A 14,352-nucleotide genomic window follows, 5' to 3' on the forward strand; every position below is an offset into this window, starting at 1 on the left:
GGACATGGTGGTGGAAAAAAATGGGATAGAGGATCAAATAATTTTCAATAATTTTCATAAAAAGCAAATAATCATTGCTTTTGTGTTCCCTTTTGCGCTCTGCTGAGAAACTTTGCGTCTTCGCGAGCGATTGCAAAGTTTCTCCGGGGGAACGCAAAACGTTTTCCGAGCGAACGCAAAGGTTCTTGGGGGAACACAAAGGTTTTGCGAGCGAAAGCAACGTTTTTCGGGGGAATGCAAAACCTTTTCCGAGCGAGCGCAAAGTTTCTTGGGGGAACGCAAACCCGTTTTCCAAGTGAACGCAAAGGTTGTGCGATATTATTTTTTAATATATTTGCGAGAGAACGCAAAAGCACTGACTTATTATTTTTCCTCCAATTTAAAATTTTTATATATTGTAGGATATATAGTAGGATAATATATGTTAGGATAAGGAATTCTGTAATTCATGTAAATTTTTCAGTTTAACCCATTCCATAATATCTAATGAAAAAATAAATGGTATTAAATTACTAAAACGTTTTTTTTTCCCCCCAGAAACATTTAACTATAGTGTTCTCAGACTCCACTTTTTTCCACTCAGACTCCAGTGTTTTGGACCCCACTGTATCTTTTCCATTTGAAATGTGCACATAAATCTTCCGCTTCTTTTTGCAATCTTTGCCAAGATATGAAGCAGTAATGTGTGCAAAATGTAACTGGATTAGATTTTGCAACAGAAAGAAACCCCTTAGCCTGTTTTCCCTGAACACCTCCACTTCTTGATTACTGTTTAGCTACAGTTCTCATACAATGTATTCTAATGTAAAAGCGGTAATTAATTCAAACAGACAAGGACTTGTAAGGATGTTTAGTCTCTTGTTCAGCAAGAAACAAAATCACTACTTTTATCAGCTCGCTCGCTTTAACAAGTTGAGCCAGAACCAATTTATTCATGAGTAACTTTGACAAGCAAAAAAGAGAAAGAACAGGGGCTAGAAAAATGGAGGGATGTGCAAATGCAGGCAGCAACTCTAGCGGTTTCCTAGAGGAAGCGAATTAGAGTTCTAAAGATGTCACACAAACCAAGACGTTTCAAAGGAGCCACGACAGGCGAGATACAATAATGTCCAATAATCGGACAGAAGGCACCAAAGGTGGCGCAATTTAGGATCAAAGGAGTGACGAAAAAATTGGAGATAATCATTCCATCTTCGGTTTGATACAAAGGGACCATGTCGGGAGTGTGGAAGTGTTTACACTCGCTGTAATCAGTATCCATCAAGAGCTGGCCTAGAGCTACAGTGCTGGCTTCTTTGCTCCGTGAGATGGTTTCAGTCACTGGAATCGCTGGTAGAGGTAGAGGAAGAGTCTTTGATCATTGCTTCACTATGTACACAACCTTCTGCCCTCATATAAACTTTTCCAGTTTTCCGATACTGTTACTTCCTTTATTTCAACATTTTTGGTGTCCTTAAGCCTTCGAAATGACCAATGTAAACTTCTCTATTAATACTGCAGCTCTTTTGTTTCGGTTTTAGGCCACAGAGCTGCTACTGTTGTTGCACAAGATGTTCTCTCCCAACTTCTGTTTCAAAAGAAATTGAAAAAAATTCAGTTGGATTTATTTTGAAACGGATATCACTGAGAAATTGCTACAAAGGATTGACAAAGATTACAAAGAAATGACAAGTAACACATTGTATTAAATGTGAAATTTGAACAAAGACTGAAATAGTTTTTTCTTTTAATATTTACTCCAATAATATTTGTTTATGTACTTTTTTTTTTCTTTTTTTTTTACAGTGTTCTGGGACTTGAAACATATTGGCTGAATTTGAAATGACTTAGTAGCAAACTACTACTTTTCCCTTTTTGCCATTTGGCAGAAACGGTAAGAGTATTATGCTAGTATATTCTGAATTAACCTATTGTTATTGGATCTTATAGAGTGTAACAGTAGGGTTCTGTAAGTAAAAACTAAACTTTTGTTGAAGAAAAAAAAAAAAAATGTTTAACAGTATGTACAGTATATATATTGGCTTGGTTCATGGCTTGGTTCAACGCATTAACTTAGAATTAAAAAATCCCAATCAGACTCTCTGGAATACTTGATTCTGATTGGTCATTCGCATCATCCAGTGGTCAGATATTTCTGAATATTCAATGTCGTCCATGACATTGTTGTATATCAGACGGTTCATGTGGGTAACTGAAACTGTAGTGAAAATTACCACAGTATTAATATTATTCTAATATTGTTGCTTATGTGTTGGATTTACCATTTTTGCATCACAACAAATCCAACTTGAAAAGATTTGATGTAAAACTATCAAGAAAACCGTTATTATATGCACTTAAATATGAGTTTACTCAATGTTCTTTACTTATAAAATATCTAACACCAATAGAATCTACCAAGTAATACCAAGTTGTGTTAACTGTACATTTACATTGTAACGGGGTATTAATACCCACACAACAAAACATTTTTTTGCACATTATTGATTAATTGGTTCAAGAAACATTCAGTCTCTCAAAATGTTCAGTCACAGCTTCAGAATCTGTGGTTTATGGTTGTTGTCTGAGCAGTAAGATTATGGCTAATATATTCCAGAAAGGGTTCGCGCTAAATGACAAGCATTGTCCCACTCTCCTGCAGCTCTCTGGCAGTCAGGAGATCGGTGCTCCATGCCCGGCTTTATTATGCCACAGTGTGTGCGACTGCCTCCCACCGCACTTCATTAGTTCCCTGTGATACTTAAGCGCAAACACACAGTCGCTCTAAATAAAACAGCTCTGTGAGGGAGGGGGGTGTCTGAACAGTCTGTAGAAGTCCATGATCAATTGGCCCACGCTGGCATCTTGCATGTGACGTCTTTCCTTGTTTTTAGACTCTTTCAAAAGAGTCGGCTACCAGAAAATCTGAAATTGAGCTGATTTTAGGCACACAAAAGCTCTTTCACCTGCTGAGAAACATAAGAGATGCACAAGAGTCAGCTGAAGGAATGCAAATCAGTTAGTTGAAAGAGTTTGTATTCAGTTAAATGCTTTCGCATCGAATATATTCTGTTTCAATGCTGTTATATTGGAAATGTAACCCTGAAAGCAAAAAGGCAGAACAAAACAATCCACACAGGGTTTTGAACAAAGGTCAGTGTGAAGGGAAGGTAAATAAATGTGATTGCTCCAAGGTTAATGGTGACACGCAATAAAATGGATTTGGTTTCAAAGGCAAGCTGACCGGTGATTTGACATAGAAATATAGGATTGATTATTGGATTAAAAAAAAAAAACCATCCATCCATCCATCCATCCATCCATCCATCCATCCATCCATCCATCCATCCATCCATCCATCCATCCATCCATCCATCCATCCATCCATCCATCCATCCATCCATACATCCATACATCCATCCATCCATACATACATATAAATTGAAATACATTACTAAACAAAACCATTCTTATATAATCTTTACCATTGGAGGAATTCTAACATAAAATAAAATTGTGTCTTTATTTGCTAGCTTTGAGGAAATCTACACTCTAAAAAAAGTGGTTATTTGCAGTGCTTATGGTGCTATATAGCACCACTGCCATTTTAAGAACCTGTTAAGCCCAGTTTGGTTCTTCAGCAGTTCTTCAGCGGTTCTTTGGGGTGGTTAAGGTGCTCTTATGGTCCTACATAGCACCACTTGACAAAGGCGAGGTGCTATATGGCACTTAAAGCGGTTCCCCTATGATTATAAGCCAATGAAACACTTTTAGTGCTATTTAGCACCATTTTTGTTTAGAGTGTATAATTATGCTATTATACTTCTGAAAGTTGACAACAGTAACTTTTATATGATATACAACAAGACTTTGTTGTTTTTTTGGACAAAAGACAAAAGTCTTTTTTTTTGACAAAAGACAAAAGTCTTCTTTTTGACAAAAGACAAAAGTCTTTTTTTTGTCTTTTGTCTTTAATGACAAAAGTCTTTATGTTTTGGAAAACTAGGAAAACTAAGGTTTCTTTTTTTTTTGTACAGCCAATTTTAGATGCCTGTCAAGTACCTGAGATTTTGCATTTTGCTAACCTTTTAGTAAATATGAATTTACATAAAATATAAATGTCTAAAAAACCAAATTCATATTTTGGGAAAGAATTGTATTTTACCAAATAAGTTAATATTTTAATAAAACCATTCTATTATCATAGACTATTCTATGTAACCCTGTTCTATTTTAATAGTTTTTCATTTACTTGTAATATTCCAAGATATTTGTGTAATACTAAGCTTATACTATTCTTTATATACTATATACTTATACACTTATTTTGACATTTCTATCACAATTTCATGGATTCCCTGATGTTCTTTAGTTTTCAGACTGTTCCTGGCAAAGCTATCGACTTCAGAAGACATACAGTATATGATATGTCATGTGGACCAGGCTTATGATACTCTTATGGTGCTTCTGCATTGTCTGTGAAGTCTGAAAGCCTCAGTTCCAGTGGGGACTAATTGCAAGGAACGGCTCAGTAAAACTCTTTGAAGAAGTCATACAGGTCTGGAACGTCATGCTGGTGCGTAAATGATGACACAAATTTCATTTTTGCGTAAACTATTCCTTTTTAAATCCACCTCGTTTCTCATTGTGACTGAATTTCACCCTGTGATTTCGTCAGGGATGCAGGCCTGCTGCAGTTCTTTCTCTTTTTCACTCTCCCTGAAGCCCCAGACAGAAGCTCCCAGGAGACTTTTGCTTCCTAGTTTAAACCTGACACAAATTCCATGTCACAATGCCCAGAGTGACGGCGCTTGCAGGCACATAAGCAAATATTTCCGTTTCTGGTCGTACCCAACCCCCTTTACACGTCCCTACCGACACCTGAACCCTCCCTTTCCTCAGCAGTTCCAGCACTGCAAGCCAGCCATTTGTCACAAAGTAATTATAGAATTATCGATTGGCGAGCAATTAACAGTCCCTCCCTCTTCTCTATTCCCCCCTCCCCATCTTTTAATTTGCAGTCAGACTGGCAAGAGCAAAAAAAAAAAAAAAAAAAACTTTAGGAGTAACACATTTAATCCCTTTGGGATTTCTCTACAGTCTTCAGATTAATAGAGGGACAGGGACAAAAGGCCTTTTTTCGCCTGCTGTTTCCTGCTGTCTGGCTGCATGTCTCCAGGCCCTGGCCCTCCCCGACAGCGTCTCTCATGCCTCCCACAGACTCGCTTCCAAAAGCTCCTCGTATTAGCATTGTGATGAGATGTACTGTCGGATATCTGCTGAATTTGATAAACTCTGAGCGCGATGCAATATAAAGGAATGAGGCTGTAACTTCCCGAGGCTGTGTAATCCAACTGACCGTTCTGATCATTTGTGTGGGGGAAGGGTATATGAGCACTTATTACTTATGTGTATTGTGAATGCGGAGTGGTTTAAGCTCACTTTATTTATTTATTCTCACACTGGCATTGTTTCAAATGGTTTTAGCTGTTACAGGTTAACATTCAACGATGCCACAAAATGAGGAGATGTTGTGTTTTCTGTTTCTAAGGACATTACAGAATGAGTATTATAAACCTACACAGAAAATTAAAAAGGTTTTAATAATAATAATATTTATTTTATCTAAAAATAAATACATTTAAAGTAGGCTAATATTGATTTGATTATAATAATAATAATTAATTTGTTTTTATTTGTTTTAAAATAAATTCAATTTAAATTAATTTATTTTAAGTAATATTTATTTGATTATATATATATATATATATATATATATATATATATATATATATATATATATACACACACACACATTTGGAGTGATCCCAGGTGAAAAGGAAATATATTTAAAGTGTGCTTATTTTGATATACTTAATGTATTTTAAGTGTATTGTATTAATTATGTATTAAATGTGTTATTTTGGAACAACTTCAAGTATACTAAATGTACTTTTATATGTATTTAAGTTCAATTTTAATGTAATAGTAATATATTTTAATATACTTAATTGTGTTAAAATGGAACTATTTTAAGTACATTTAGTGTAATTTAATAGCACTTCTTTAAATTGTATTTTTAATACATTTTAAATGTACTTTCGAAATACAACTTAAATATATTTTTAACATAATATTAATGTGTTCCCAGTATATTTTAAATATAATATCAGGTTATTAATAATGTATTAGTAGAACACTATAAGACCCACTATTAGTATATTAAAAATATATTTTTGAACAAAACCATTCAGTATGAAAATAATATATTTTAATGTATTAAAAATACAGTTAAAAATTATAATTCAGTTAAACACAGTAAAAACAATATTTGTATAAAACACACACAAACACTTTTTGAAAGATAGTAAACTTTAATGCACTACATTAGTACAGCAACATATGAAAATTAAACAAAATACATTAACATAAAATGCATTGATCTGCAGAAGTATTAAACGGAACAAAAAAAAAGAACTTAAAGGAATAAGTTCAACAAAGTCAAACAAAGTGAAATACAATAGCTGCAAACAGTCCTTCATCCTTCAAGCGAATTGAAATGATTGGTCTTGGAGTCTGCCTCATTGTTGCATTTTCTTCTGATCAGTGCTCGCACCTCAGACACTGTCGTGGTCGGAAACTGTTTGATCACAGTATCTATGAAAAGGGAAAAATATTATTATTATTATTTTAAATATTAAAGCAAAATTAACATCTGTTAAAAAAGTCACTGTTCCCTTTCGAAAAGGAACTTGCACTGCGTATCTAGGCGCCCCTTTTATACTTCTGGGTCGCACTAATAGTGTCATAGGTTGTCGCCAAATTCGTTTGCTGTGATTTTATAGCTTTTTAGACACCGGTTCACATGGAGGGCATTCCCCAAAGCGTCATCGATGCACTGTCTCATTCCCTGCTCTCAGGGAACAGTCGTAACCAAAAAATGTTTATATGGCATGTAATGCTTAGTTCATATTTTAACAGAAGACATTCAATATAAAATGTTAATATAATGCAAAAAAGGAGTTAATAAAATATCTTCACATCAAATAGAACAAACATTAAGTCTTGCTGAACAACAGTGAGGTCTACATGTTATGACACTGTATCACAGCAAAAAAAAACAGACAAGTATAATAATTATAATGTATAACAAATGCTAATCTTTATTTGTAGCATTATTATTTGTTTTAGTCAGCCCCCTTTGACTTCGAGAGCAAAAAAAAGTGATGTACAGAAACACATACGTCATGACCGAATCACCATTCAATAGTCCGGATTCCGGATGAGATTAAACCATACTTCCTACTAGAGATGCACCGATTTCAATTTTATAGGCCGATTCCGATTTTTCACTGAGTTTGACCTGCCGATACCGATTTTAGCCGATTCCAATTAAATTTTCTTCTAAAATTATCATTTTTATCAAGTTCATATATTTAAGTTCAGTAATTTCACTTAAATGACAAATAGGTAATTTTCATTGCCATTTAAGATAAATTACTGAACTTAAATATTCAAGCTTGATAAAAATGATCATTCTAGAAGAAAATTTCAGATGGCACTTAGAGGCTTAAATTGCATCTGAACTCTTAATTTATTATTATTATTTTTTTAATAAATAAAACACCATATACTTTTACCCAAACTGAATAATTAAAACAAGTTTAAATGGGTACATTTTCTACAAATATTTTTGTGTTCATTTTCTAGCCTACTCCAGTTCTTGTTAAACACACTAGACATGCACATTCTGTCCATTTTGGGCATTTTTTGTGTGAAATCATATTTATTTTGTCCATCAAAAGTGTGTTTTCACTTTAACGCACTCCTGCTCCGCGTATTTTTTCGGGCGTGAATGTCAATCAATGAGAGCATTCACACACAAAAAATAAAACCCGCTGCTCACGCTTGCGGTGTGAAACGGCCGTAATTCACGAGGTTTCCTACATGTGCGGTGGGTGTGCATGTCTGATTGCTGATGTTGTGCGATGTTAATCATATGGCGCCCGAGGTCATGGCCGATCACGTGAAAATCTGCCAATTCCGGTCACCAGCCGATCAATCGGTGCATCACTACTTACTACTCTCTTCTTCGCTTGTCTCTGCACTCAGATTTCAGTTTTTCTTCTATAGCAGCTAGTCTGAAAAACAACAAATAAAAAAAAGAGAGATTTATAAATATATATATATATATATACATACACACAAATATATAAGGCAGGCAAATTATGAAGAATGAGGCGATTTGTTTTGTTTTTAAGAATGACAGTATGCTGAGTACAATGTACTTGGTGGGTAATATAATCAAAACCCTTCACAGACTCGGCAGTTTAGATACGCTCTCTTATAAGCATCCCTTTTAACAATTTATTCTTTGTACTTATTTGTAATTAGAAATATATATTAGAAAGTAATCAAAAAGGCAATAAGGTTGTCAAGCTTGAACAAATATAAACACCAATCAACACACACTACCATAATTGGCTGGTCAGCTCAAGACAAAGGTAACTATATTCATAACATGTTTTTTCAAACTTTTTAAAGATAATTTACATCATAACAATGAAGCCAAATTCTTCAGGAAATCAGAAATAAATACACAGCTTCAGCAAATAAAAATCATATTAATATAATGATGTACATATTATAATAACTAATTCATTTTTTTTGAAGATGCATTGGACAATGTTTTATAGTTGTTTTAAGACAGATAAATGTCTCCACATAGCTAGATTTTAAACAGATCACAGTGCAGGTTTTGACAGTGCAGAAGTTGCTAGAATTCAGTGTCAGCATCATGTTACAGCGGTTAAAGTCAGTATCCCACGTGCAAGTCATATTAGCAAATGCATAGCAGACCTTTCCACCTAGGAAAACAACTAAACAGTGAGCTATTTATTTATGCAAACAGCAACTAAAACTTACCAGTAACTTCTGAGGCAGTATCTTCATCTCTTCGAGTCTGCTTCGACTTTGACTTGAAAATCTTGGGCAAATTGAATGTAGCTGAACTGAAAAAGACGTGATGTTACACTTTGTGCCAAAAATACGAAATGCTGTCACGATCACTTACCCTTAAGTAGTTCCAAACCATTTAAGACTTTCGTTAATCTTCGATAGAAAAACTGACATTCATATTCCTCCGATGAACGATTCACCAGATCTGTTCACGTTTCAAAAAGTGAATCGCAAAAAACATCACCCAATCCATATTAATCGCGTGGTTTCCTCCAAGTCCTCTAAGAAACACGATCGCTATAAATATTTTAACAGTTTAAATTTAAACGTCTAAATCACATTCAAGGACCGCATGCACAGTAACTGAAGCTCTGAGTGAGATGCGAGCGCATTTTCATAAGAACCAATCACAGCCGTTCAACGCCTCTGGAACCAATCAGGACTAGTCACGTGTGTTATGCGCATTGTTCAAATTTAAACAAGAACAACACCTTTTTGGAAATTAACATTTCTTTGGAAAATGTATCTATGATGCATTTCAAAAAATATGATGCTGAAATTATTGTGGGAATTTCAGCAGTACAAAATATCATGTAATAGACAACAGCCTTAAGTAGCCTTTTACAACAAACAAGTAAAAGTGAAAAAAATAATAATTTTAAGCTTATTGCAATGCTAATAATAGTTGACAAATGTTTCTAATACATTATAAGTTGGTAAATATTGTAAATGTATTTTTTTTATATTAAAATGATAAAAACATAAATAATTAAACTATATTGCAGTAGGCCTAAGTGTTTATAAAGTACATACATTTTAAACACTAAAAGCTTAATCATTTTGCTGTTCTTACACAAAGTACACATAAAATGTAGGCTACTTTAAGTAAGAGCAACATATGCATGTTTTCTTTAAGTACACTAAAACTTGACTAAAAGTATGGTTGCATTTAGCATATTTCTTAAAAGTGTAACTAAGCATATATTTATTACCAAATACTTCTAGTACACTTTTAAGAAATATATTTAAAGTATGCTTGTAATTAGCATATTTATTAAAAATATAATTAAATATATATTTATTACCAATGTACTACTAGTATACTGTTTATAAATATATTTAAAGTATGCTTGTAATTAGCATATTTATTAAAAGTATAATTAAATATATATTTATTACCAATGTACTATTAGTATACTGTTTAGAAATATATTTAAAGTATGTTTTTAATTAGCATATTTATTAAAAGTATACTTAAATATATATTTATTACCAATGTACTACTAGTATACTGTTTAGAAATATATTTAAAGTATGCTTGTAATTAGCATATTTATTAAAAGTATACTTAAATATATATTTATTACCAATGTACTATTAGTATACTGTTTAGAAATATATTTAAAGTATGCTTGTAATTAGCATATTTATTAAAAGTATACTTAAATATATATTTATTACCAATGTACTACTAGTATACTGTTTAGAAATATATTTAAAGTATGTTTTTAATTAGCATATTTATTAAAAGTATACTTAAATATATATTTATTACCAATGTACTACTAGTATACTGTTTAGAAATATATTTAAAGTATGCTTGTAATTAGCATATTTATTAAAAGTATAATTAAATATATATTTATTACCAATGTACTATTAGTATACTGTTTAGAAATATATTTAAAGTATGTTTTTAATTAGCATATTTATTAAAAGTATACTTAAATATATATTTATTACCAATGTACTATTAGTATACTGTTTAGAAATATATTTAAAGTATGCTTTTAATTAGCATATTTATTAAAAGTATACTTAAATATATATTTATTACCAATGTACTACTAGTATATTTTTTATAAATATATTAAAATGCAATTCAATGTATTTTAAATGCACTTTAAATAAGCATGTTGGAAATACAAATGTATTATAAACATACTATTTGAATTTCAAAAATATTTTTAATACATTTAATACTACGACTTTTTCACCTGGGATAGCAGTTTGATAATTTTAATAATAATAATAATAATAATTTATTTGTATTTATTTTAATAATAGTAATATTTATTTTAAGAATAATAATTGTATTTATTTTAAAATAAAACATTGTAATCAATTAATTTGAAGTAATCTTCATTTGAATAGGCTATTATGTATTTAATATATTTTTGTTTAATAATATTGATTTGATGATTAATAATAATTACATTTTTAAATAAAAGTAATATGATTTGATAATTAATATTACAACAATAACAACAATATTATGTGATAACACCTATAAATAAACAACTTTCAGAATTTAGATCGATTTTTAATGGCAGGGACAGTGTGAAATGGGTTCTTTGTTCCTCGGATAATTTTTGGTCCATCAAAAGAGGTTTGAGTTGGTTTCCTAAATCGATAATTCAGGTGTAAAACACTAAAAATCAATGAAAAGGCATTCCTTTCCTCTGCAAAGGTCTCCAAATTAATGCTATTTTCTAACTAAATTATGCAATTGACCATTTCGCAGGGAACTTGATTGACAGGTGATCTGACCAATCCTTCGCCATCCGCCATTTTGTCCGACAAAGCAGTCAGGAGAGTTAGTAGATTAACATGGGAGGATTTGAACTTGAAAAACGGACTGACGCCTTTCCGTGGTTAAAACAACATTCCTTCTTATGTTCATTCATGTTTATTTGATGCTTTAAATGAACTAGAAGGAAGATTGGTTCAAGAGCAGCTTTAACTGATGCTCTACAGCGATCTGTCACGACACATTAAAGAGCCACAAAACGGTATTTATTGTTTAAATTTATTTTTAAAAAATGACCAAATTTGAAAGGTGACACTTTGTTTATTATGTTTAATTACAAAAGTAACCGAAAAGTAACCTGGTCTGTCCTGTCTGTCAGCGTGTTGTCAGTCTCATCTCTGCTCCATGATGTATTTTTCACTGCGTGAGAACATGGTGTGGTGTGAGAGCGGCGTATTGTCGGACATAGCGACAGTAACTATGGGGGGTGGGTCTTTGTTACAATAGAAGTAAATTAGAAGCAAATTCAAGAGCTGTACCGAAGGAAACCAGTGTGTTTTAACTTGGCTTGGGTGTTTTTTGAACACTGATGCAGGAAACTACTCTGACTGAGCATACGCAATGATATATAAAGCATGACAGATGATTCTTCCTACAAAAACTCTGGAGGAACTTTTTTCAAATGCATTTAAAATGATCTTCTGAAGACAGTTAAAGTGAGATATCAGTACATCTAACACAACTTAAAATAAGAATAAAAAAAACCCCTCCAGAGCTGCATATTTTCTTTTCTCAGTAGCCTGTAACGCCTACTCTCACTTTTTCAGCCATGCCCAGATCAGCATGCAAAGAGCCAGCTAAGACTCCGGAAGCCCAAGAGCTGGCAGATATTAAGACTGGGATCGATTTCATGGAACATCACCTTGGTAACATATGGCCACAGCTGAGGAAGTTGATTTGCTTTCTGTCGTCCTTTATAACTCCAGTCTTTTCTCCCCCCCCCCCCCATAGGATTCATAGGATTCATTTTTTTCTTAATCCTTCATCTTGGCAGCCCAAGATGTGAGGTTTTATTTTGTTGACTATGCATACATTAACTGCAAAAACATTATCACATTTGTCTTAATGTGTCATCTTGTGTGTTTACGTTCGGGCCTTTTGCACAGATAAAGATCTTCTTTCATATTATGTATTGTAAAAATCAATACTTTCATATTCATTGTAAAAATCCAAAGCGTGTGAAGGGAGACCTTATCAGGATAATACAATATCCCCTCGCACATACCCACGGTTGGAAGACACTAACAAACATGCAGTGAAAAAGATTTCTACCATTGCCACCTGATAAATGAGAAATTTTTCAATATCCAGGAAGCTGATTACCAATTTACCGCTGTCAACTTCCATCTCTGCGCCAATAAGGACGTTCTCTCAATGCATATGCCATCTTAGAGGATATTTCTCTACATATTGCAAATATGCTCTCTCAGCTAATGTAATAGAGCCCAATAGCCGGTGTGAATTTTAGTTTTCTGATTAATATGATGTCATGTACAACACTCTAAACAAGCTGCTGAGGAATTGCAGAGCGTGACAGGATTGCAGACGGTCAGGGTCATTTTGAAAGTGCTATTCTATAACGGTGAATAACAGTAGCGGGTAGTTGCAACACATTTTACTGTAACATCTGCACCTCAGTGTTTGTTTGAGCTATTTTAATCTCATTTTCACACATTTGCCTGCTACAAATTAATGTTGACTTGAGATGTATAACTTATTCCAAAGCTCTGTAAATGAATGTAAAATAGAAATAGAGTCCTGTTTTTTCAACCTACTTCACTACTGTTTAATAGAAAACATGGACAATCCATTTAAATTTAGCATATGCATATAAATTAGGGCTGTAAAATCGATTAATCGCATCATAAAAGTTTAACATAAAAGTTTGTGTCTATAATATATATAAACGCAAACATGTTAGATGCGATTGATCGCAATTATTCGATTTTACAGCCCTAATATAAATGCATTTTATGTGTGTGTGTGTGTGTGTGTGTGTGTGTGTGTGTGTGTGTGTATTAATTCAATTATTTAAGCATGTTAATTGAATTGCAAGGTCAAATAATTAAACATTTAATTCTAAATTCTGTAAGCAAATGAAAAAAAAAAAAATGCCATACATAAAACAGGGACTAACAAAAAATACGTTACCAAAAAATAAATACCAAATAGGCTGTGTATGGATATGTAGTCACTTTCACAATTGTGAAATATTTGAAATTGTTTATAATTATACACTATGAAATGAAATGTTCAGTCTTTGTAGGTCCAGAAAAAAAAAATTGGATAAAGTCATGTTACGACCCTGAAACGTTTTAGTTTATACAGTAAGTCGTGTTGCAACTCTTGGCGAAAGCTTTAGTTATAAATTTAGTATCTGGTGATTCAGAAATCAGTTCAAAAGTGATCTGCATTATTTGTTGGTTGTCAAGAATTATATTTCTGTTTCTTGTTGCTCTCTTATGCTTTTTTTTTTAGTGCAATGAGCTGAATCAGCCTCCGTCAGATGGTCTGGAAGAGGACTGGATGCCGGTGCGCTGGGCTCATCTCCGAAATATGAGGATATGAAGCAGTGGAGCTGGTTTTGTTCCAGTCGGGGCAGGTCCCAGGTGTGTCGCCCCCTCATCTGTCTACTCCTTTCTTCCTCCCCGTTCTCTTCCTCCATTCCACCAAAGGCCTCATTTTCTGCATGATTAGGCCTCCACCTGTCCTGCTCTTGGCCCCTGGCCCTCGCCTGAGCTCCAACACACCGTCAATTAACACGAGCAGGTTTCTAGCTGAGTCACATCAAAATTAAACCGAAAAGTCGGGGAGAATGAAATTTA

General features: G+C 33.3%; 1 long non-coding RNA gene across 1 annotated transcript; it reads right to left on the reverse strand.

Annotated features, from left to right (window-relative positions):
* Window positions 1-6,347: 6,347 nt before the first annotated feature.
* LOC306984579 lies at window positions 6,348-9,331 on the reverse strand. The gene is made up of 3 exons (XR_013794562.1): window positions 8,905-9,331; window positions 8,061-8,120; window positions 6,348-6,636 (listed from the first exon to the last, which is right to left on the reverse strand). It is a non-coding gene; the product is annotated as an uncharacterized lncRNA (long non-coding RNA).
* Window positions 9,332-14,352: the final 5,021 nt, after the last annotated feature.

The sequence above is a fragment of the Phoxinus phoxinus genome, assembly GCF_949152265.1.
Source record: "Phoxinus phoxinus genome assembly, chromosome: 17".
NCBI classification, from domain to species: domain Eukaryota; kingdom Metazoa; phylum Chordata; class Actinopteri; order Cypriniformes; family Leuciscidae; genus Phoxinus; species Phoxinus phoxinus.